This window comes from Pseudophryne corroboree, chromosome 11 (genome assembly GCF_028390025.1).
Source record: "Pseudophryne corroboree isolate aPseCor3 chromosome 11, aPseCor3.hap2, whole genome shotgun sequence".
NCBI classification, from domain to species: Eukaryota; Metazoa; Chordata; class Amphibia; order Anura; family Myobatrachidae; genus Pseudophryne; species Pseudophryne corroboree.
Window position 1 is genome coordinate 168,269,986 of NC_086454.1, and position 25,627 is coordinate 168,295,612.

A 25,627-nucleotide genomic window follows, 5' to 3' on the forward strand; every position below is an offset into this window, starting at 1 on the left:
ATAAAATGTGTCTTCTAAGAATCTAACATTTTAGAATTTTTTTTAGATGTTCCCTAATGAATGTGGTTTCTTGGTGTATTAGTAACCACTCCACTCTGATCTTTGAATACAGTGATCTGTATTTAAATCTTGGTAGGTCCTATTGGTTTTTTGTAAGTACCATTCAGTTCATATCTCTCTGAGAGTACATTCTTATAAAAATATTTAGATGCTCCCTAATGTATGAGGCTTCATGGTGTATTGGTAAACATTTTGGACTCTGAATCCATGATCTATATTTACATCTTGGTAGCTTCTATTGGTTATGTTGTAAGTATAATACAGTTAATATCTCTGAGAAAGAAAATATCTATAAATTGCATAAATTAAGAATCTTACACACTGAGAGACAGGTTTATCTGTCATTTAATTCCAATAAAATGTATCCACTAAGAATCTTATACTCTGACCAAAAATGTACATGCTACCATATGAATGAGGTTTCATTGTGTACTGTTAACAATTCTGGACTCTGAAACCTATAATCTGTATAAAAATTTGGTAGGTCCTAATGGCTTTTTTTGTAAATACAATGTAATACTTATCTCTCTGATTATTATTCCTGTAACTTGTAGAAAATAAGATCTCACACTCTAAGAGAAAGTTGTATATTTGGTGTTAGAAGAGAGGTACCATGGTGTAATGGTTAGCACTCTGGACTCTGAATCCAGCGATCCGAGTTCAAATCTCGGTGGGACCTGATGTGTTTTAGTACCTTCAGTTTAAGTTCCTGATTGACAGAAAGTCTTCTTTTTCATACATATAATTTTTTTAAATCACTGATTTTTGTAAATATGTACGAAAAGCTAAAAAAGGTAATTATAGAAATGTATGTAATTATATGAATTTTACTATATAACCCAAATAAGCGTTGATGTAAATATATGTACAATAATTGCAATAAAATGTGTCTTCTAAGAATCTAACATTTTATAAAAAAATGTTTAGCTCTCCCTCGTGAATGAGGTTTCTTGGTGTATTGGTAACCACTCTGATCTTTGAATCCAGTGATCTGTATTTAAATCTTGGTAGGTCCTATTGGTTTTTTGTAAGTACCATTCAGTTTATATTTCTCTGAGAGTACATTCTAATAAAAACTGTTTAAATGCTTCCTCATGAATGAGGTTTCCTGGTGTATTTGTAACCATTTTGGACTCTGAATCCATGATTTGTATTTACATCTTGGTAGGTCCTATTGTTTTTTTGTAAGTATTATGCAGTTCATATCTCTGAGAAAGAAAATATCTATAAATTGCATAAATTAAGAATCATACACACTGAGAGACAGGTTTATCTGTAATATAATTCCAATAAAATGTAACCTCTAAGAATCTTATACTGTGAGAAAATTTTTTACATGCCACCATATGAATGAGCTTTCATGGTGTACTGTTAACAATTCTGGACTCTGAAACCAATAATCTGTATATACAAATTGGTAGGTCCTAATGGTTTTATTTGTAAATACAATGTAGTACATATCTCTCTGAATGAATATTTCTGTATCTTGTAGAAATTAAGATCTTACACTCCGAGAGAAAGTTTTATATGTGTTATTAGAAGGGAGATTCCATGGTGTTATGGTTAGCACTCTGTACTCTGAATCCAGTAAATTGAGTTCAAATCTCGGTGGGAACAGGTGCATTTTAGTAACTTCAGTTTAAGTCCTTGATTGATAAAAACTTTTTTTTTTATACATATAATACATTTTTTAAATCACTGATTATTGTAAATATGTACTAAAATCTAAAAAAAAGGTAGTTATAGAAATGTTTGTAATTATATGAATTTTACTGTGTAATCCAAATAAGCATTGATGTTAATATATGTACAATAACTTCAATAAAATGTGTCTTCTAAGAATCTAACATTTTAGAAAAAAAATGTTTAGATGTTCCCTAATGAATGTGGTTTCTTGGTGTATTGGTAACCACTCCACTCTGATCTTTGAATACAGTGATCTGTATTTAAATCTTGGTAGGTCCTATTGGTTTTTTGTAAGTACCATTCAGTTCATATCTCTCTGAGAGTACATTCTTATAAAAATATTTAGATGCTCCCTAATGGATGAGGTTTCATGGTGTATTGATAAACATTTTGGACTCTGAATCCATGATCTATATTTACATCTTGGTAGGTTCTATTGGTTTTGTTGTAAGTACAATACAGTTAATATCTCTGAGAAAGAAAATATCTATAAATTGCATAAATTAAGAATCTTACACACTGAGAGACAGGTTTATCTTTCATTTAATTCCAATAAAATGTATCCACTAAGAATCTTATACTCTGACAAAAAAATGTACATGCTACCATATGAATGAGGTTTCATTGTGTACTGTTAACAATTCTGGACTCTGAAACCTATAATCTGTATAAAAATTTGGTAGGTCCTAATGGCTTTTTTTGTAAATACAATGTAATACTTATCTCTATGATTATTATTCCTGTAACTTGTAGAAAATAAGATCTCACACTCCAAGAGAAAGATGTATATGTGGTGTTAGAAGAGAGGTTCCATGGTGTAATGGTTAGCACTCTGGACTCTGAATCCAGCGATCCGAGTTCAAATCTCAGTGGGACCTGATGTGTTTTAGTACCTTCAGTTTAAGTTCTTGATTGACAGAAGGTCTTCTTTTTCATACATATAATCATTTTTTTAAATCACTGATTTTTGTAAATATGTACGAAAAGCTAAAAAAGGTAGTTATAGAAATGTATGTAATTATATGAATTTTACTATATAACCCAAATAAGCGTTGATGTAAATATATGTACAATAATTGCAATAAAATGTGTCTTCTAAGAATCTAACATTTTATAAAAAAATGTTTAGCTCTCCCTCGTGAATGAGGTTTCTTGGTGTATTGGTAACCACTCTGATCTTTGAATCCAGTGATCTGTATTTAAATCTTGGTAGGTCCTATTGGTTTTTTGTAAGTACCGTTCAGTTTATATTTCTCTGAGAGTACATTCTAATAAAAACTGTTTAAATGCTTCCTCATGAATGAGGTTTCCTGGTGTATTTGTAACCATTTTGGACTCTGAATCCATGATTTGTATTTACATCTTGGTAGGTCCTATTGTTTTTTTGTAAGTATTATGCAGTTCATATCTCTGAGAAAGAAAATATCTATAAATTGCATAAATTAAGAATCATACACACTGAGAGACAGGTTTATCTGTAATATAATTCCAATAAAATGTAACCTCTAAGAATCTTACACTGTGAGAACATTTTTTACATGCCACCATATGAATGAGCTTTCATGGTGTACTGTTAACAATTCTGGACTCTGAAACCAATAATCTGTATATACAAATTGGTAGGTCCTAATGGTTTATTTGTAAATACAATGTAGTACATATCTCTCTGAATGAATATTTCTGTATCTTGTAGAAATTAAGATCTTACACTCTGAGAGAAAGTTTTATATGTGTTATTAGAAGGGAGATTCCATGGTGTTATGGTTAGCACTCTGTACTCTGAATCCAGTAAATTGAGTTCAAATCTCGGTGGCACCAGGTGCATTTTAGTACCTTCAGTTTAAGTCCTTGATTGACAAAAACTTTTCTTTTTTATACATATAATACATTTTATAAATCACTGATTATTGTAAATATGTACTAAAATCTAAAAAAAGGTAGTTATAGAAATGTTTGTAATTATATGAATTTTACTGTGTAATCCAAATAAGCATTGATGTTAATATATGTACAATAACTTCAATAAAATGTGTCTTCTAAGAATCTAACATTTTAGAATGTTTTTTTAGATGTTCCCTAATGAATGTGGTTTCTTGGTGTATTAGTAACCACTCCACTCTGATCTTTGAATACAGTGATCTGTATTTAAATCTTGGTAGGTCCTATTGGTTTTTTGTAAGTACCATTCAGTTCATATCTCTCTGAGAGTACATTCTTATAAAAATATTTAGATGCTCCCTAATGGATGAGGCTTCATGGTGTATTGGTAAACATTTTGGACTCTGAATCCATGATCTATATTTACATCTTGGTAGCTTCTATTGGTTTTGTTGTAAGTATAATACAGTTAATATCTCTGAGAAAGAAAATATCTATAAATTGCATAAATTAAGAATCTTACACACTGAGAGACAGGTTTATCTGTCATTTAATTCCAATAAAATGTATCCACTAAGAATCTTATACTCTGACCAAAAATGTACATACTACCATATGAATGAGGTTTCATTGTGTACTGTTAACAATTCTGGACTCTGAAACCTATAATCTGTATAAAAATTTGGTAGGTCCTAATGGCTTTTTTTGTAAATACAATGTAATACTTATCTCTCTGATTATTATTCCTGTAACTTGTAGAAAATAAGATCTCACACTCTAAGAGAAAGTTGTATATTTGGTGTTTGAAGAGAGGTTCCATGGTGTAATGGTTAGCACTCTGGACTCTGAATCCAGCGATCCGAGTTCAAATCTCGGTGGGACCTGATGTGTTTTAGTACCTTCAGTTTAAGTTCCTGATTGACAGAAAGTCTTCTTTTTCATACATATAATAATTTTTTTAAATCACTGATTTTTGTAAATATGTACGAAAAGCTAAAAAAGGTAGTTATAGAAATGTATGTAATTATATGAATTTTACTATATAACCCAAATAAGCGTTGATGTAAATATATGTACAATAATTGCAATCAAATGTGTCTTCTAAGAATCTAACATTTTATAAAAAAATGTTTAGCTCTCCCTCGTGAATGAGGTTTCTTGGTGTATTGGTAACCACTCTGATCTTTGAATCCAGTGATCTGTATTTAAATCTTGGTAGGTCCTATTGGTTTTTTGTAAGAACCATTCAGTTTATATTTCTCTGAGAGTACATTCTAATAAAAACTGTTTAAATGCTTCCTCATGAATGAGGTTTCCTGGTGTATTTGTAACCATTTTGGACTCTGAATCCATGATTTGTATTTACATCTTGGTAGGTCCTATTGTTTTTTTGTAAGTATTATGCAGTTCATATCTCTGAGAAAGAAAAAATCTATAAATTGCATAAATTAAGAATCATACACACTGAGAGACAGGTTTATCTGTAATATAATTCCAATAAAATGTAACCTCTAAGAATCTTATACTGTGAGAAAAAATTTTACATGCCACCATATGAATGAGCTTTCATGGTGTACTGTTAACAATTCTGGACTCTGAAACCAATAATCTGTATATACAAATTGGTAGGTCCTAATGGTTTTATTTGTAAATACAATGTAGTACATATCTCTCTGAATGAATATTTCTGTATCTTGTAGAAATTAAGATCTTACACTCCGAGAGAAAGTTTTATATGTGTTATTAGAAGGGAGATTCCATGGTGTTATGGTTAGCACTCTGTACTCTGAATCCAGTAAATTGAGTTCAAATCTCGGTGGGAACAGGTGCATTTTAGTAACTTCAGTTTAAGTCCTTGATTGATAAAAACTTTTTTTTTTATACATATAATACATTTTTTAAATCACTGATTATTGTAAATATGTACTAAAATCTAAAAAAAAGGTAGTTATAGAAATGTTTGTAATTATATGAATTTTACTGTGTAATCCAAATAAGCATTGATGTTAATATATGTACAATAACTTCAATAAAATGTGTCTTCTAAGAATCTAACATTTTAGAAAAAAAATGTTTAGATGTTCCCTAATGAATGTGGTTTCTTGGTGTATTGGTAACCACTCCACTCTGATCTTTGAATACAGTGATCTGTATTTAAATCTTGGTAGGTCCTATTGGTTTTTTGTAAGTACCATTCAGTTCATATCTCTCTGAGAGTACATTCTTATAAAAATATTTAGATGCTCCCTAATGGATGAGGTTTCATGGTGTATTGATAAACATTTTGGACTCTGAATCCATGATCTATATTTACATCTTGGTAGGTTCTATTGGTTTTGTTGTAAGTACAATACAGTTAATATCTCTGAGAAAGAAAATATCTATAAATTGCATAAATTAAGAATCTTACACACTGAGAGACAGGTTTATCTTTCATTTAATTCCAATAAAATGTATCCACTAAGAATCTTATACTCTGACAAAAAAATGTACATGCTACCATATGAATGAGGTTTCATTGTGTACTGTTAACAATTCTGGACTCTGAAACCTATAATCTGTATAAAAATTTGGTAGGTCCTAATGGCTTTTTTTGTAAATACAATGTAATACTTATCTCTATGATTATTATTCCTGTAACTTGTAGAAAATAAGATCTCACACTCCAAGAGAAAGATGTATATGTGGTGTTAGAAGAGAGGTTCCATGGTGTAATGGTTAGCACTCTGGACTCTGAATCCAGCGATCCGAGTTCAAATCTCAGTGGGACCTGATGTGTTTTAGTACCTTCAGTTTAAGTTCTTGATTGACAGAAGGTCTTCTTTTTCATACATATAATCATTTTTTTAAATCACTGATTTTTGTAAATATGTACGAAAAGCTAAAAAAGGTAGTTATAGAAATGTATGTAATTATATGAATTTTACTATATAACCCAAATAAGCGTTGATGTAAATATATGTACAATAATTGCAATAAAATGTGTCTTCTAAGAATCTAACATTTTATAAAAAAATGTTTAGCTCTCCCTCGTGAATGAGGTTTCTTGGTGTATTGGTAACCACTCTGATCTTTGAATCCAGTGATCTGTATTTAAATCTTGGTAGGTCCTATTGGTTTTTTGTAAGTACCGTTCAGTTTATATTTCTCTGAGAGTACATTCTAATAAAAACTGTTTAAATGCTTCCTCATGAATGAGGTTTCCTGGTGTATTTGTAACCATTTTGGACTCTGAATCCATGATTTGTATTTACATCTTGGTAGGTCCTATTGTTTTTTTGTAAGTATTATGCAGTTCATATCTCTGAGAAAGAAAATATCTATAAATTGCATAAATTAAGAATCATACACACTGAGAGACAGGTTTATCTGTAATATAATTCCAATAAAATGTAACCTCTAAGAATCTTACACTGTGAGAACATTTTTTACATGCCACCATATGAATGAGCTTTCATGGTGTACTGTTAACAATTCTGGACTCTGAAACCAATAATCTGTATATACAAATTGGTAGGTCCTAATGGTTTTATTTGTAAATACAATGTAGTACATATCTCTCTGAATGAATATTTCTGTATCTTGTAGAAATTAAGATCTTACACTCTGAGAGAAAGTTTTATATGTGTTATTAGAAGGGAGATTCCATGGTGTTATGGTTAGCACTCTGTACTCTGAATCCAGTAAATTGAGTTCAAATCTCGGTGGCACCAGGTGCATTTTAGTACCTTCAGTTTAAGTCCTTGATTGACAAAAACTTTTCTTTTTTATACATATAATACATTTTATAAATCACTGATTATTGTAAATATGTACTAAAATCTAAAAAAAGGTAGTTATAGAAATGTTTGTAATTATATGAATTTTACTGTGTAATCCAAATAAGCATTGATGTTAATATATGTACAATAACTTCAATAAAATGTGTCTTCTAAGAATCTAACATTTTAGAATGTTTTTTTAGATGTTCCCTAATGAATGTGGTTTCTTGGTGTATTAGTAACCACTCCACTCTGATCTTTGAATACAGTGATCTGTATTTAAATCTTGGTAGGTCCTATTGGTTTTTTGTAAGTACCATTCAGTTCATATCTCTCTGAGAGTACATTCTTATAAAAATATTTAGATGCTCCCTAATGGATGAGGCTTCATGGTGTATTGGTAAACATTTTGGACTCTGAATCCATGATCTATATTTACATCTTGGTAGCTTCTATTGGTTTTGTTGTAAGTATAATACAGTTAATATCTCTGAGAAAGAAAATATCTATAAATTGCATAAATTAAGAATCTTACACACTGAGAGACAGGTTTATCTGTCATTTAATTCCAATAAAATGTATCCACTAAGAATCTTATACTCTGACCAAAAATGTACATACTACCATATGAATGAGGTTTCATTGTGTACTGTTAACAATTCTGGACTCTGAAACCTATAATCTGTATAAAAATTTGGTAGGTCCTAATGGCTTTTTTTGTAAATACAATGTAATACTTATCTCTCTGATTATTATTCCTGTAACTTGTAGAAAATAAGATCTCACACTCTAAGAGAAAGTTGTATATTTGGTGTTTGAAGAGAGGTTCCATGGTGTAATGGTTAGCACTCTGGACTCTGAATCCAGCTATCCTAGTTCAAATCTCGGTGGGACCTGATGTGTTTTAGTACCTTCAGTTTAAGTTCCTGATTGACAGAAAGTCTTCTTTTTCATACATATAATAATTTTTTTAAATCACTGATTTTTGTAAATATGTACGAAAAGCTAAAAAAGGTAGTTATAGAAATGTATGTAATTATATGAATTTTACTATATAACCCAAATAAGCGTTGATGTAAATATATGTACAATAATTGCAATCAAATGTGTCTTCTAAGAATCTAACATTTTATAAAAAAATGTTTAGCTCTCCCTCGTGAATGAGGTTTCTTGGTGTATTGGTAACCACTCTGATCTTTGAATCCAGTGATCTGTATTTAAATCTTGGTAGGTCCTATTGGTTTTTTGTAAGTACCGTTCAGTTTATATTTCTCTGAGAGTACATTCTAATAAAAACTGTTTAAATGCTTCCTCATGAATGAGGTTTCCTGGTGTATTTGTAACCATTTTGGACTCTGAATCCATGATTTGTATTTACATCTTGGTAGGTCCTATTGTTTTTTTGTAAGTATTATGCAGTTCATATCTCTGAGAAAGAAAATATCTATAAATTGCATAAATTAAGTATCATACACACTGAGAGACAGGTTTATCTGTAATATAATTCCAATAAAATGTAACCTCTAAGAATCTTACACTGTGAGAAAATTTTTTACATGCCACCATATGAATAAGCTTTCATGGTGTACTGTTAACAATTCTGGACTCTGAAACCAATAATCTGTATATACAAATTGGTAGGTCCTAATGGTTTTATTTGTAAATACAATGTAGTACATATCTCTCTGAATGAATATTTCTGTATCTTGTAGAAATTAAGATCTTACACTCTGAGAGTAAGTTTTATATGTGTTATTAGAAGGGAGATTCCATGGTGTTATGGTTAGCACTCTGTACTCTGAATCCAGTAAATTGAGTTCAAATCTCGGTGGGAACAGGTGCATTTTAGTACCTTCAGTTTAAGTCCTTGATTGATAAAAACTTTTCTTTTTTATACATATAATACATTTTTTAAATCACTGATTATTGTAAATATGTATTAAAATCTAAAAAAAGGTAGTTATAGAAATGTTTGTAATTATATGAATTTTACTGTGTAATCCAAATAAGCATTGATGTTAATATATGTACAATAATTGCAATAAAATGTGTCTTCTAAGAATCTAACATTTTAGAAAAAAATGTTTAGATGTTCCCTAATGAATGTGGTTTCTTGGTGTATTGGTAACCACTCCACTCTGATCTTTGAATACAGTGATCTGTATTTAAATCTTGGTAGGTCCTATTGGTTTTTTGTAAGTACCATTCAGTTCATATCTCTCTGAGAGTACATTCTTATAAAAATATTTAGATGCTCCCTAATGGATGAGGTTTCATGGTGTATTGATAAACATTTTGGACTCTGAATCCATGATCTATATTTACATCTTGGTAGGTCCTATTGGTTTTGGCGTAAGTACAATACAGTTAATATCTCTGAGAAAGAAAATATCTATAAATTGCATAAATTAAGAATCTTACACACTGAGAGACAGGTTTATCTGTCATTTAATTCCAATAAAATGTATCCACTAAGAATCTTATACTCTGACAATAAAATGTACATGCTACCATATGAATGAGGTTTCATTGTGTACTGTTAACAATTCTGGACTCTGAAACCTATAATCTGTATAAAAATTTGGTAGGTCCTAATGGCTTTTTTTGTAAATACAATGTAATACTTATCTCTATGATTATTATTCCTGTAACTTGTAGAAAATAAGATCTCACACTCTAAGAGAAAGTTGTATATGCGGTGTTAGAAGAGAGGTTCCATGGTGTAATGGTTAGCACTCTGGACTCTAAATCGAGCGATCCGAGTTCAAATCTCGGTGGGACCTGATATGTTTTAGTACCTTCAGTTTAAGTTCTTGATTGACAGAAAGTCTTCTTTTTCATACATATAATCATTTTTTTAAATCACTGATTTTTGTAAATATGTACAAAAAGCTAAAAAAGGTAGTTATAGAAATGTATGTAATTATATGAATTTTACTATATAACCCAAATAAGCGTTGATGTAAATATATGTACAATAATTGCAATAAAATGTGTCTTCTAAGAATCTAACAATTTAGAAAAAAATGTTTAGCTCTCCCTCGTGAATGAGGTTTCTTGGTGTATTGGTAACCACTCTGATCTTTGAATCCAGTGATCTGTATTTAAATCTTGGTAGGTCCTATTGGTTTTTTGTAAGTACCGTTCAGTTTATATTTCTCTGAGAGTACATTCTAATAAAAACTGTTTAAATGCTTACTCATGAATGAGGTTTCCTGGTGTATTTGTAACCATTTTGGACTCTGAATCCATGATTTGTATTCACATCTTGGTAGGTCCTATTGTTTTTTTGTAAGTATTATGCAGTTCATATCTCTGAGAAAGAAAATATCTATAAATTGCATAAATTAAGAATCATACACACTGAGAGACAGGTTTATCGGTAATATAATTCCAATAAAATGTAACCTCTAAGAATCTTACACTGTGAGAAATTTTTTTACATGCCACCATATGAATGAGCTTTCATGGTGTACTGTTAACAATTCTGGACTCTGAAACCAATAATCTGTATATACAAATTGGTAGGTCCTAATGGTTTTATTTGTAAATACAATGTAGTACATATCTCTCTGAATGAATATTTCTGTATCTTGTAGAAATTAAGATCTTACACTCTGAGAGAAAGTTTTATATGTGTTATTAGAAGGGAGGTTCCATGGTGTTATGGTTAGCACTCTGTACTCTGAATCCAGTAAATTCAGTTCAAATCTCAGTGGGAACAGGTTTATTTTAGTACCTTCATTTTAAGTCCTTGATTGACAAAAACTTTTCTTTTTTATACATAACAACACAGGACAGAAAAAGATTGTCTCTTTTGTTGGCGCACTTAGAAAAGAAGAAGAGATTTTACATTTACTCTTATTGTGAACATATCATGTTAAAATCTAACTTTTATTAATACTATCTTAAAAATTGTTAACAATTGAGAAACATAAATGGAAAAAGTGTGTTTTATGGATTTGTGTGAATTTAATGAATAAATTCAATATTATAAACAGAATAAAAGCTGATTCACTGTGCCTGAATTTTCAGCTTCATTTATTTATATAATAGATTTTCAATTGGAGAGCAATGGATGTAGTATAATAACTGTATGTAGGATTGGATAACATGAACTTCTCACATGGATGGCAAAAAGGGGGGTATCTAAGGTCCTGATACTGTGAATAATGTCAAAACAATAAGTATTTTTAAAGGACACTCTAGAAAAACCCTGCAACCATCATTAATTCCCTTATTTATTACAAATATTGCCACTGGTATTGTGGCTATCTGAGCCAGTTGCTATTAATTATTACAAGCAGCTACTGGTATTCCCCATATCCAGATTCCCCATGAATACTACAATAATTATTATATCTGGAATAAAGTCTGGACACGTGATAGCTATATTGCTTATCCCCTCATACAGTTGTTACAGTTCATGCTCGTGTCAACAGAAGTTATTGATAATTCCCTAACTCACCATACAGTGGCCCTCATTCCGAGTTGGTCGCTCGCAAGGCGATTTTAGCAGAGTTGCTCACGCTAAGCCGCCGCCTACTGGGAGTGAATCTTAGCATCTTAAAATTGCGAACGATGTATTCGCAATATTGCGATTACACACCTCGTAGCAGTTTCAGAGTAGCTCCAGACTTACTCGCCATCTGCGATCAGTTCAGTGCTTGTTGTTCCTGGTTTGACGTCACAAACACACCCAGCATTCGCCCAGACACTCCTCCGTTTCTCCGGCCACTCCTGCGTTTTTTCCGGAAACGGTAGCGTTTTTTCCCACACGCCCATAAAACGGCCTGTTTCCGCCCAGTAACACCCATTTCCTGTCAATCACATTACGATCGCCAGACCGATGAAAAAGCCGTGAGTAAAATTCCTAATTACATAGCAAATTTACTTGGCGCAGTCGCAGTGCGAACATTGCGCATGCGCATTAAGCGGAAAATCGCTGCGATGCGAAGATTTTTACCGAGCGATCAACTCGGAATGAGGGCCAGTGTAAATTACTTTACTTTTTAATTGCCACTGCACTCATGTTCATTAACTTGTGAACCCAAAATATATAACCTCCAGAGTTGTAAGCTCCGTGTCTATTAGGAGCCGCAGTGGTAGTAGGTTTACAATATGAACCTATTGGTTTTACTAAAGGGGCATCGCCAGATTGCTATATCAGTTTGAATACGTGTGACTTTACTGTAGCAATTTGCACAGCACCTGATCAGTGAATATAATTGTACTGCAGGTCTGTGTATACCGTTAATTAAAAATCAACACAAGACGTGCCCCATGTGTATGGCCGATGTTTATATTGAAACATATCCATGGATTTGTAATATGGACCTGATTAATTATTACAAGCAGCTACTGGTATTCCCCGTATCCAGATTCCCCATGAATACTACAATAGTTATTATATCTGGAATGAAGTCTGGACATGTGATAGCTATATTGCTTATCCCCTCATACAGTTGTTACAGTTCTTGCTCGTGTAAACAGAAGTAATTGATAATTCCCTAACTCACCATACAGTGTAAATTACTTTACTTTTTAATTGCCACTGCACTCATGTTCATTAACTTGTGAACCCAAAATATATAACCTCCAGAGTTGTAAGCTCCGTGTCTATTAGGAGCCGCAGTGGTAATGGGTTTACGATATGAACCTATTGGTTTTGCTAAAGGGGCATCGCCAGATTGCTATATCAGTTTAAATACGTGTGACTTTACTATAGCAATTTGCACAGCCCTGGTCAGTGAATATAATTATACTGCAGGTCTGTGTATACCGTTAATTAAAAATCAACACAAGACGTGCCCCATGTGCATGGCCGATGTTTAAATTGAAACATATCCATGGATTTGTAATATGGACCTGTTAATGTTACTAACAGGGCACCCTGAATTGCTATATTGGTCCAATATGTGTGACCTTATAATAATGATTTCCACAGCCCTAATTACACAGCCCTGATCAGTGGGTATAATTGTACTGCAGGTCTGTGTATGCCGGTAATTAGGAATCTATATGTGTGACCTTATGGTAGCAATTTACAAAGCCCTACCCAATGAATGTAATTGTATTACGGGTCTGTATATGCCGCTAATTAAAAATCAGCGCATGACATGTCCCGTGTGTACAGCGAATGTTTCAACTAAATCATATCCATATAATGCCGTGCCCCAATGATGTTAATAGGTTAAATTGGAACCATCTTGCACATGTCTCAATCTTAGTGTATAATTATTAATTGGTGTTGGCAAATGGGATGTACTACTTCGTTAATATTCAATGGGTATAAGGGGAACGATCCGTATCACACAAGTATAACTAAATGTAAATCCTAAGGGTTGCCTATAATCCGCTACCCCTTGTTCACATTAATTATCTAAGGGTAATTAATCCTCATTAACTGGCTATATATCACATCTATATCATGGCTGCACTGCTCTGTATAGTACCTAAACAGTTGCTGCATTTATATACTCCCTACATAACATTAAATCCTACTATTAACATCCATCTCTAATCTCTCATCTATCCTTTTTCTAATTATTCGAGCATTTTTTCACTGCACTGTGATCAGTGTGAGCGGGCTTGTCAGCACCGCTCTGAAACGCCGACGTGCACGTTTCGCAATTGCTTTAACCAGGCAAACCCGATTGCCCGTTCCGGGATGTTTTTAACAAAACGTCCCACCAATCCCTGATCATAATTTGCACCACATGGTCTATTGGCCGTATTAGATTGCAATGGACCGCATTCCTTGTTTGATTACAATCCAGATGGAATGCAAAGTAACTCGTCCTGAGTCACATGGTAGGTCTAGGCCAATCACTGGTCTGTATTGATGTAATTCTTGTAAATCTGTATAAGTACATTGAAGCCTCGTAGAAACTAGATTCTTAGATTTAAATGTAGTTTCTTCTCACTTAGATGTGGCTTCTGGTCTTGTTATTATGAGAGATAATTAAAATGACAAAGAAAAGATGGATTGGGAGGAGACCCCTTCGGTGGTTCCCACCAGCTCACTATATGCAATCAAATGGAATATAATATATATGATGTTAAGAGAACTGTGATATGCTGAATCGTGATTCTTATGTTGTACCAGATCAGAAGTTAAATTTATATAGTATTAAAATATTGTATTTACATATAATAAAAATATGTGGTGAATAAAGTAAAAGAAAATGAATGTGATTATGTATGTGATGTGATAAGGAAAGATGAGTTTCCTGTGAGATGAATAATATTAATAATTTTAATAATTTTAATAGTGAAAATGAGTGTGAAGTTTTGAAAAGTGAAGCTGAAGTGTATATAATAAGGGGAAAATGTATACATTAAAATTATTGGAAATACGTGATAAACTAGGATGCTCTAAAAAGAAGAGAAACGTGAATGACATCATTAGTGTCAAATGTGAAAAAAATTATTAATAAATAAAATTGAGTGAAAAACGTGTGATAGTGACCAAACATATAGAAGCATGCTGCAACTAATTTGTATATGTGTCATATATTATTAATGCCATCCTCGAGTTCTATATATATTATATTATATGGGGGGATGTTTCCTCCTTTGATCATACATTTAAAATGTTGTAACCCTTATAAGTTGGAGGAAAAGTGCCTATGAAAAAACCTCTCCATCCCATCTTTGCTACAACTGATTCGCTGTTAAAATAACTATTCTGATTATATTGTCTATTTTGCTACACATAATAAAGAGTGTCCAATCCAAGTCCTTGATTGATAAAAACTTTTTTTTTATACATATAATACATTTTTTTTAAATCACTGATTATTGTAAATATGTACTAAAATCTAAAAAAAAGGTAGTTATAGAAATGTTTGTAATTATATGAATTTTACTGTGTAATCCAAATAAGCATTGATGTTAATATATGTACAATAACTTCAATAAAATGTGTCTCTTTAAGAATCTCACATTTTAGAATTTTTTTTTAGATGTTCCTAATGAATGTGGTTTCTTGGTGTATTAGTAACCACTCCACTCTGATCTTTGAATACAGTGATCTGTATTTAAATCTTGGTAGGTCCTATTGGTTTTTTGTAAGTACCATTCAGTTCATATCTCTCTGAGAGTACATTCTTATAAAAAATATTTAGATGCTCCCTAATGGATGAGGTTTCATGGTGTATTGGTAAACATTTTGGACTCTGAATCCATGATCTATATTTACATCTTGGTAGGTTCTATTGGTTTTGTTGTAAGTACAATACAGTTAATATCTCTGAGAAAGAAAATATCTATAAATTGCATAAATTAAGAATCTTACACACTGAGAGACAGGTTTATCTGTCATTTAATTCCAATAAAATGTATCCACTAAGAATCTTATACTCTGACAAAAAAATGTACATGCTACCATATGAATGAGGTTTTATTGTGTACTGTTAACAATTCTAGACTCTGAAACCTATAAACTGTATCAAAATTTGGTAGGTCCTAATGGCTTTTTTTTGTAAATACAATGTAATACTTATCTCTCTGATTATTATTCCTGTAACTTGTAGAAAATAAGATCTCACACTCTAAGAGTAAGTTGTATATTTGGTGTTAGAAGAGAGGTTCCATGGTGTAATGGTTAGCACTCTGGACTCTGAATCCAGAGATCTGAGTTCAAATCTCGGTGGGACCTGATGTGTTTTAGTACCTTCAGTTTAAGTTCCTGATTGACAGAAAGTCTTCTTTTTCATACATATAATCATTTTTTTAAATCACTGATTTTTGTAAATATGTACGAAAAGCTAAAAAAGGTAGTTATAGAAATGTATGTAATTATATGAATTTTACTATATAACCCAAATAAGCGTTGATGTAAATATATGTACAATAATTGCAATAAAATGTGTCTTCTAAGAATCTAACAATTTAGAAAAAAATGTTTAGCTCTCCCTCGTGAATGAGGTTTCTTGGTGTATTGGTAACCACTCTGATCTTTGAATCCAGTGATCTGTATTTAAATCTTGGTAGGTCCTATTGGTTTTTTGTAAGTACCGTTCAGTTTATATTTCTCTGAGAGTACATTCTAATAAAAACTGTTTAAATGCTTCCTCATGAATGAGGTTTCCTGGTGTATTTGTAACCATTTTGGACTCTGAATCCATGATTTGTATTTACATCTTGGTAGGTCCTATTGTTTTTTTGTAAGTATTATGCAGTTCATATCTCTGAGAAAGAAAATATCTATAAATTGCATAAATTAAGAATCATACACACTGAGAGACAGGTTTATCTGTAATATAATTCCAATAAAATGTAACCTCTAAGAATCTTACACTGTGAGAAAATTTTTTACATGCCACCATATGAATGAGCTTTCATGGTGTACAGTTAACATTTCTGGACTCTGAAACCAATAATCTGTATATACAAATTGGTAGGTCCTAATGGTTTTATTTGTAAATACAATGTAGTACATATCTCTCTGAATGAATATTTCTGTATCTTGTAGAAATTAAGATCTTACACTCTGAGAGAAAGTTTTATATGTGTTATTAAAAGGGAGATTCCATGGTGTTATGGTTAGAACTCTGTACTCTGAATCCAGTAAATTAAGTTCAAATCTCGGTGGGAACAGGTGCATTTTAGTACCTTCAGTTTAAGTCCTTGATTGATAAAAACTTTTCTTTTTTATACATATAATACATTTTTTAAATCACTGATTGTTGCAAATATGTATTAAAATCTAAAAAAAGGTAGTTATAGAAATGTTTGTAATTATATGAATTTTACTGTGTAATCCAAATAAGCATTGATGTTAATATATGTACAATAATTGCAATAAAATGTGTCTTCTAAGAATCTAACATTTTAGAAAAAAATGTTTAGATGTTCCCTAATGAATGTGGTTTCTTGGTGTATTGGTAACCACTCCACTCTGATCTTTGAATACAGTGATCTGTATTTAAATCTTGGTAGGTCCTATTGGTTTTTTGTAAGTACCATTCAGTTCATATCTCTCTGAGAGTACATTCTTATAAAAATATTTAGATGCTCCCTAATGGATGAGGTTTCATGGTGTATTGATAAACATTTTGGACTCTGAATCCATGATCTATATTTACATCTTGGTAGGTCCTATTGGTTTTGTTGTAAGTACAATACAGTTAATATCTCTGAGAAAGAAAATATCTATAAATTGCATAAATTAAGAATCTTACACACTGAGAGACAGGTTTATCTGTCATTTAATTCCAATAAAATGTATCCACTAAGAATCTTATACTCTGACAATAAAATGTACATGCTACCATATGAATGAGGTTTCATTGTGTACTGTTAACAATTCTGGACTCTGAAACCTATAATCTGTATAAAAATTTGGTAGGTCCTAATGGCTTTTTTTGTAAATACAATGTAATACTTATCTCTATGATTATTATTCCTGTAACTTGTAGAAAATAAGATCTCACACTCTAAGAGAAAGTTGTATATGGGGTGTTAGAAGAGAGGTTCCATGGTGTAATGGTTAGCACTCTGGACTCTGAATCCAGCGATCCGAGTTCAAATCTCGGTGGGACATGATATGTTTTAGTACCTTCAGTTTAAGTTCTTGATTGACAGAAAGTCTTCTTTTTCATACATATAATAATTTTTTTAAATCACTGATTTTTTGTAAATATGTACAAAAAGCTAAAAAAGGTAGTTATAGAAATGTATGTAATTATATGAATTTTACTATATAACCCAAATAAGCGTTGATGTAAATATATGTACAATAATTGCAATAAAATGTGTCTTCTAAGAATCTAACAATTTAGAAAAAAATGTTTAGCTCTCCCTCGTGAATGAGGTTTCTTGGTGTATTGGTAACCACTCTGATCTTTGAATCCAGTGATCTGTATTTAAATCTTGGTAGGTCCTATTGGTTTTTGTAAGTACCGTTCAGTTTATATTTCTCTGAGAGTACATTCTAATAAAAACTGTTTAAATGCTTCCTCATGAATGAGGTTTCCTGGTGTATTTGTAACCATTTTGGACTCTGAATCCATGATTTGTATTTACATCTTGGTAGGTCCTATTGTTTTTTTGTAAGTATTATGCAGTTCATATCTCTGAGAAAGAAAATATCTATAAATTGCATAAATTAAGAATCATACACACTGAGAGACAGGTTTATCTGTAATATAATTCCAATAAAATGTAACCTCTAAGAATCTTATACTGTGAGAAAAATTTTTACATGCCACCATATGAATGAGCTTTCATGGTGTACTGTTAACAATTCTGGACTCTGAAACCAATAATCTGTATATACAAATTGGTAGGTCCTAATGGTTTTATTTGTAAATACAATGTAGTACATATCTCTCTGAATGAATATTTTTGTATCTTGTAGAAATTAAGATCTTACACTCTGAGAGAAAGTTTTATATGTGTTATTAGAAGGGAGATTCCATGGTGTTATGGTTAGCAGTCTGTACTCTGAATCCAGTAAATTGAGTTCAAATCTCGGTGGGAACAGGTGCATTTTAGTACCTTCAGTTTAAGTCCTTGATTGATAAAAACTTTTTTTTATACATATAATACATTTTTTAAATCACTGATTATTGTAAATATGTACTAAAATCTAAAAAAAAAGGTAGTTATAGAAATGTTTGTCATTATATGAATTTTACTGTGTAATCCAAATAAGCATTGATGTTAATATATGTACAATAACTTCAATAAAATGTGTCTTCTAAGAATCTAACATTTTAGAAAAAAATGTTTAGATGTTCCCTAATGAATGTGGTTTCTTGGTGTATTGGTAACCACTCCACTCTGATCTTTAAATACAGTGATCTGTATTTAAATCTTGGTAGGTCCTATTGGTTTTTTGTAAGTACCATTCAGTTCATATCTCTCTGAGAGTACATTCTTATAAAAATATTTTGATGCTCCCTAATGGATGAGGTTTCATGGTGTATTGATAAACATTTTGGACTCTGAATCCATGATCTATATTTACATCTTGGTAGGTTCTATTGGTTTTGTTGTAAGTACAATACAGTTAATATCTCTGAGAAAGAAAATATCTATAAATTGCATAAATTAAGAATCTTACACACTGAGAGACAGGTTTATCTGTCATTTAATTCCAATAAAATGTATCCACTAAGAATCTTATACTCTGACAATAAAATGTACATGCTACCATATGAATGAGGTTTCATTGTGTACTGTTAACAATTCTGGACTCTGAAACCTATAATCTGTATAAAAATTTGGTAGGTCCTAATGGCTTTTTTTGTAAATACAATGTAATACTTATCTCTATGATTATTATTCCTGTAACTTGTAGAAAATAAGATCTCACACTCTAAGAGAAAGTTGTATATGTGGTGTTAGAAGAGAGGTTCCATGGTGTAATGGTTAGCACTCTGGACTCTGAATCCAGCGATCCGAGTTCAAATCTCGGTGGGACCTGATATGTTTTAGTACCTTCAGTTTAAGTTCTTGATTGACAGAAAGTCTTCTTTTTCATACATATAATCATTTTTTAAATCACTGATTTTTGTAAATATGTACAAAAAGCTAAAAAAGGTAGTTATAGAAATGTATGTAATTATATGAATTTTACTATATAACCCAAATAAGCGTTGATGTAAATATATGTACAATAATTGCAATAAAATGTGTCTTCTAAGAATCTAACAATTTAGAAAAAAATGTTTATCTCTCCCTCGTGAATGAGGTTTCTTGGTGTATTGGTAACCACTCTGATCTTTGAATCCAGTGATCTGTATTTAAATCTTGGTAGGTCCTATTGGTTTTTTGTAAGTACCGTTCAGTTTATATTTCTCTGAGAGTACATTCTAATAAAATCTGTTTAAATGCTTCCTCATGAATGAGGTTTCCTGGTGTATTTGTAACCATTTTGGACTCTGAATCCATGATTTGTATTCACATCTTGGTAGGTCCTATTGTTTTTTGTAAGTATTATGCAGTTCATATCTCTGAGAAAGAAAATATCTATAAATTGCATAAATTAAGAATCATACACACTGAGAGACAGGTTTATCGGTAATATAATTCCAATAAAATGTAACCTCTAAGAATCTTACACTGTGAGAATTTTTTTTACATGCCACCATATGAATGAGCTTTCATGGTGTACTGTTAACAATTCTGGACTCTGAAACCAATAATCTGTATATACAAATTGGTAGGTCCTAATGGTTTTATTTGTAAATACAATGTAGTACATATCTCTCTGAATGAATATTTCTGTATCTTGTAGAAATTAAGATCTTACACTCTGAGAGAAAGTTTTATATGTGTTATTAGAAGGGAGATTCCATGGTGTTATGGTTAGCACTCTGTACTCTGAATCCAGTAAATTGAGTTCAAATCTCAGTGGGAACAGTTTTATTTTAGTACCTTCAGTTTAAGTCCTTGATTGACAAAAACTTTTCTTTTTTATACATAACAACACAGGACAGAAAAAGATTGTCTCTTTTGTTGGCGCACTTAGAAAAGAAGAAGAGATTTTACATTTACTCTTATTGTGAACATATCATGTTAAAATCTAACTTTTATTAATACTATCTTAAAAATTGTTAGCAATTGAGAAACATAAATGGAAAAAGTGTGTTTTATGGATTTGTGTGAATTTAATGAATAAATTCAATATTATAAACAGAATAAAAGCTGATTCACTGTGCCTGAATTTTCTGCTTCATTTATTTATATCATAGATTTTCAATTGGAGAGCAATAGATGTAGTATAATAACTGTATGTAGGATTGGATAACATGAACTTCTCACATGGATGGCAAAAAGGGGGGGTATCTAAGGTCCTGATACTGTGAATAATGTCAAAACAATAAGTATTTTTAAAGGACACTCTAGAAAAACCCTGCAACCATCATTAATTCCCTTATTTATTACAAATATTGCCACTGGTATTGTGGCTATCTGAGCCAGTTGCTATTAATTATTACAAGCAGCTACTGGTATTCCCCATATCCAGATTCCCCATGAATACTACAATAATTATTATATCTGGAATAAAGTCTGGACACGTGATAGCTTTATTGCTTATCCCCTCATACAGTTGTTACAGTTCATGCTCGTGTCAACAGAAGTTATTGATAATTCCCTAACTCACCATACAGTGTAAATTACTTTACTTTTTAATTGCCACTGCACTCATGTTCATTAACTTGTGAACCCAAAATATATAACCTCCAGAGTTGTAAGCTCCGTGTCTATTAGGAGCCGCAGTGGTAGTAGGTTTACAATATGAACCTATTGGTTTTACTAAAGGGGCATCGCCAGATTGCTAAATCAGTTTGAATACGTGTGACTTTACTGTAGCAATTTGCACAGCACCTGATCAGTGAATATAATTGTACTGCAAGTCTGTGTATACCGTTAATTAAAAATCAACACAAGACGTGCCCCATGTGTATGGCCGATGTTTATATTGAAACATATCCATGGATTTGTAATATGGACCTGATTAATTATTACAAGCAGCTACTGGTATTCCCCGTATCCAGATTCCCCATGAATACTACAATAGTTATTATATCTGGAATGAAGTCTGGACACGTGATAGCTATATTGCTTATCCCCTCATACAGTTGTTACAGTTCTTGCTCGTGTAAACAGAAGTAATTGATAATTCCCTAACTCACCATACAGTGTAAATTACTTTACTTTTTAATTGCCACTGCACTCATGTTCATTAACTTGTGAACCCAAAATATATAACCTCCAGAGTTGTAAGCTCCGTGTCTATTAGGAGCCGCAGTGGTAATGGGTTTACGATATGCACCTATTGGTTTTGCTAAATGGGCATCGCCAGATTGCTATATCAGTTTGAATACGTGTGACTTTACTATAGCAATTTGCACAGCCCTGGTCAGTCAATATAATTATACTGCAGGTCTGTGTATACCGTTAATTAAAAATCAACACAAGACGTGCCCCATGTGCATGGCCGATGTTTAAATTGAAACATATCCATGGATTTGTAATATGGACCTGTTAATGTTACTAACAGGGCACCCTGAATTGCTATATTGGTCCAATATGTGTGACCTTATAATAATGATTTCCACAGCCCTAATTACACAGCCCTGATCAGTGGGTATAATTGTACTGCAGGTCTGTGTATGCCGGTAATTAGGAATCTATATGTGTGACCTTATGGTAGCAATTTACAAAGCCCTACCCAATGAATGTAATTGTATTACGGGTCTGTATATGCCGCTAATTAAAAATCAGCGCATGACATGTCCCGTGTGTACAGCGAATGTTTCAACTAAATCATATCCATATAATGCCGTGCCCCAATGATGTTAATAGGTTAAATTGGAACCATCTTGCACATGTCTCAATCTTAGTGTATAATTTTTAATTGGTGTTGGCAAATGGGATGTACTACTTCGTTAATATTCAATGGGTATAAGGGGAACGATCCGTATCACACAAGTATAACTAAATGTAAATCCTAAGGGTTGCCTATAATCCGCGACCCCTTGTTCACATTAATTATCTAAGGGTAATTAATCCTTATTAACTGGCTATATATCACATCTATATCATGGCTGCACTGCTCTGTATAGTACCTAAACAGTTGCTGCATTTATATACTCCCTACATAACATTAAATCCTACTATTAACATCCATCTCTAATCTCTCATCTATCCTTTTTCTAATTATTCGAGCATTTTTTCACTGCACTGTGATCAGTGTGAGCAGGCTTGTCAGCACCGCTCTGAAACGCCGACGTGCACGTTTCGCAATTGCTTTAACCAGGCAAACCCGATTGCCCGTTCCGGGATGTTTTTAACAAAACGTCCCACCAATCCCTGATCATAATTCGCACCACATGGTCTATTGGCCGTCTTAGATTGTAATGGACCGCATTCCTTGTTTGATTACAATCCAGATGGAACGCAAAGTAACTCGTCCTGAGTCACATGGTAGGTCTAGGCCAATCACTGGTCTGTATTGACGTAATTCTTGTAAATCTGTATAAGTACATTGAAGCCTCGTAGAAACTAGATTCTTAGATTTAAATGTAGTTTCTTCTCACTTAGATGTGGCTTCTGGTCTTGTTATTATGAGAGATAATTAAAATGACAAAGAAAAGATGGATTGGGAGGAGACCCCTTCGGTGGTTCCCACCAGCTCACTATATGCATTCAAATGGAATATAATATATATGATGTTAAGAGAACTGTGATATGCTGAATCGTGATTCTTATGTTGTACCAGATCAGAAGTTAAATTTATATAGTATTAAAATATTGTATTTACATATAATAAAAATATGTGGTGAATAAAGTAAAAGAAAATGAATGTGATTATGTATGTGATGTGATAAGGAAAGATGAGTTTCCTGTGAGATGAATAATATTAATAATTTTAATAATTTTAATAGTGAAAATGAGTGTGAAGTTTTGAAAAGTGAAGCTGAAGTGTATATAATAAGGGGAAAATGTATACATTAAAATTATTGGAAATACGTGATAAACTAGGATGCTCTAAAAAGAAGAAAAACGTGAATGACATCATTAGTGTCAAATGTGAAAAAATGTATTAATAAATAAAATTGAGTGAAAAACGTGTGATAGTGACCAAACATATAGAAGCATGCTGCAACTAATTTGTATATGTGTCATATATTATTAATGCCATCCTCGAGTTCTATATATATTATATTATATGGGGGGATGTTTCCTCCTTTGATCATACATTTAAAATGTTGTAACCCTTATAAGTTGGAGGAAAAGTGCCTATGAAAAAACCTCTCCATCCCATCTTTGCTACAACTGATTCGCTGTTAAAATAACTATTCTGATTATATTGTCTATTTTGCTACACATAATAAAGAGTGTCCAATCCAAGTCCTTGATTGATAAAAACTTTTTTTTTATACATATAATAATTTTTTTTTAAATCACTGATTATTGTAAATATGTACTAAAATCTAAAAAAAAGGTAGTTATAGAAATGTTTGTCATTATATGAATTTTACTGTGTAATCCAAATAAGCATTGATGTTAATATATGTACAATAACTTCAATAAAATGTGTCTTCTAAGAATCTAACATTTTAGAAAAAAATGTTTAGATGTTCCCTAATGAATGTGGTTTCTTGGTGTATTGGTAACCACTCCACTTTGATCTTTGAATACAGTGATCTGTATTTAAATCTTGGTCGGTCCTATTGGTTTTTTGTAAGTACCATTCAGTTCATATCTCTCTGAGAGTACATTCTTATAAAAATATTTAGATGCTCCCTAATGGATGAGGTTTCATGGTGTATTGGTAAACATTTTGGACTCTGAATCCATGATCTATATTTACATCTTGGTAGGTTCTATTGGTTTTGTTGTAAGTACAATACAGTTAATATCTCTGAGAAAGAAAATATCTATAAATTGCATAAATTAAGACTCTTACACACTGAGAGACAGGTTTATCTGTCATTTAATTCCAATAAAATGTATCCACTAAGAATCTTATACTCTGACCAAAAATTTACATGCTACCATATGAATGAGGTTTCATTGTGTACTGTTAACAATTCTGGACTCTGAAACCTATAATCTGTATCAAAATTTGGTAGGTCCTAATGGCTTTTTTTGTAAATACAATGTAATACTTATCTCTCTGATTATTATTCCTGTAACTTGTAGAAAATAAGATCTCACACTCTAAGAGAAATTTATATATGTGGTGTTAGAAGAGAGGTTCCATGGTGTAATGGTTAGCACTCTGGACTTTGAATCCAGAGATCCGAGTTCAACTCTCAGTGGGACCTGATGTGTTTTAGTACCTTCAATTTAAGTTCCTGATTGACAGAAAGTCTTCTTTTTCAAACATATAATAATTTTTTTAAATCACTGATTTTTGTAAATTTGTACGAAAAGCTAAAAAAGGTAGTTATAGAAATGTATGTAATTATATGAATTTTACTATATAACCCAAATAAGCGTTGATGTAAATATATGTACAATAATTGCAATAAAATGTGTCTTCTAAGAATCTAACAGTTTAGAAAAAAATGTTTAGCTCTCCCTCATGAATGAGGTTTCTTGGTGTATCGGTAACCACTCTGATCTTTGAATCCAGTGATCTGTATTTAAATCTTGGTAGGTCCTATTGGTTTTTTGTAAGTACCGTTCAGTTCATATTTCTCTGAGAGTACATTCTAATAAAAACTGTTTAAATGCTTCCTCATGAATGAGGTTTCCTGGTGTATTTGTAACCA

The 25,627-nt window shown here is 31.8% G+C and overlaps 9 non-coding genes across 9 annotated transcripts; all 9 read left to right on the plus strand.

Moving 5' to 3' along the window:
• The first annotated feature begins 667 nt into the window (after positions 1-667).
• On the plus strand, positions 668-739 carry TRNAQ-CUG (transfer RNA glutamine (anticodon CUG)). Its single transcript has one exon. It is a non-coding gene; the product is annotated as a tRNA-Gln (tRNA).
• A 1,813-nt stretch (positions 740-2,552) lies between these two features.
• TRNAQ-CUG (transfer RNA glutamine (anticodon CUG)) lies at positions 2,553-2,624 on the plus strand. Its single transcript has one exon. It is a non-coding gene; the product is annotated as a tRNA-Gln (tRNA).
• A 1,812-nt stretch (positions 2,625-4,436) lies between these two features.
• TRNAQ-CUG (transfer RNA glutamine (anticodon CUG)) lies at positions 4,437-4,508 on the plus strand. The gene has a single exon. It is a non-coding gene; the product is annotated as a tRNA-Gln (tRNA).
• Positions 4,509-6,324: 1,816 nt separating this feature from the next.
• On the plus strand, positions 6,325-6,396 carry TRNAQ-CUG (transfer RNA glutamine (anticodon CUG)). Its single transcript has one exon. It is a non-coding gene; the product is annotated as a tRNA-Gln (tRNA).
• A 1,813-nt stretch (positions 6,397-8,209) lies between these two features.
• On the plus strand, positions 8,210-8,281 carry TRNAQ-CUG (transfer RNA glutamine (anticodon CUG)). Its single transcript has one exon. It is a non-coding gene; the product is annotated as a tRNA-Gln (tRNA).
• Positions 8,282-15,975: 7,694 nt separating this feature from the next.
• TRNAQ-CUG (transfer RNA glutamine (anticodon CUG)) lies at positions 15,976-16,047 on the plus strand. The gene has a single exon. It is a non-coding gene; the product is annotated as a tRNA-Gln (tRNA).
• Positions 16,048-17,862: 1,815 nt separating this feature from the next.
• On the plus strand, positions 17,863-17,934 carry TRNAQ-CUG (transfer RNA glutamine (anticodon CUG)). The gene has a single exon. It is a non-coding gene; the product is annotated as a tRNA-Gln (tRNA).
• Positions 17,935-19,748: 1,814 nt separating this feature from the next.
• Positions 19,749-19,820, plus strand: TRNAQ-CUG (transfer RNA glutamine (anticodon CUG)). The gene has a single exon. It is a non-coding gene; the product is annotated as a tRNA-Gln (tRNA).
• Positions 19,821-25,105: 5,285 nt separating this feature from the next.
• TRNAQ-UUG (transfer RNA glutamine (anticodon UUG)) lies at positions 25,106-25,177 on the plus strand. Its single transcript has one exon. It is a non-coding gene; the product is annotated as a tRNA-Gln (tRNA).
• Positions 25,178-25,627: the final 450 nt, after the last annotated feature.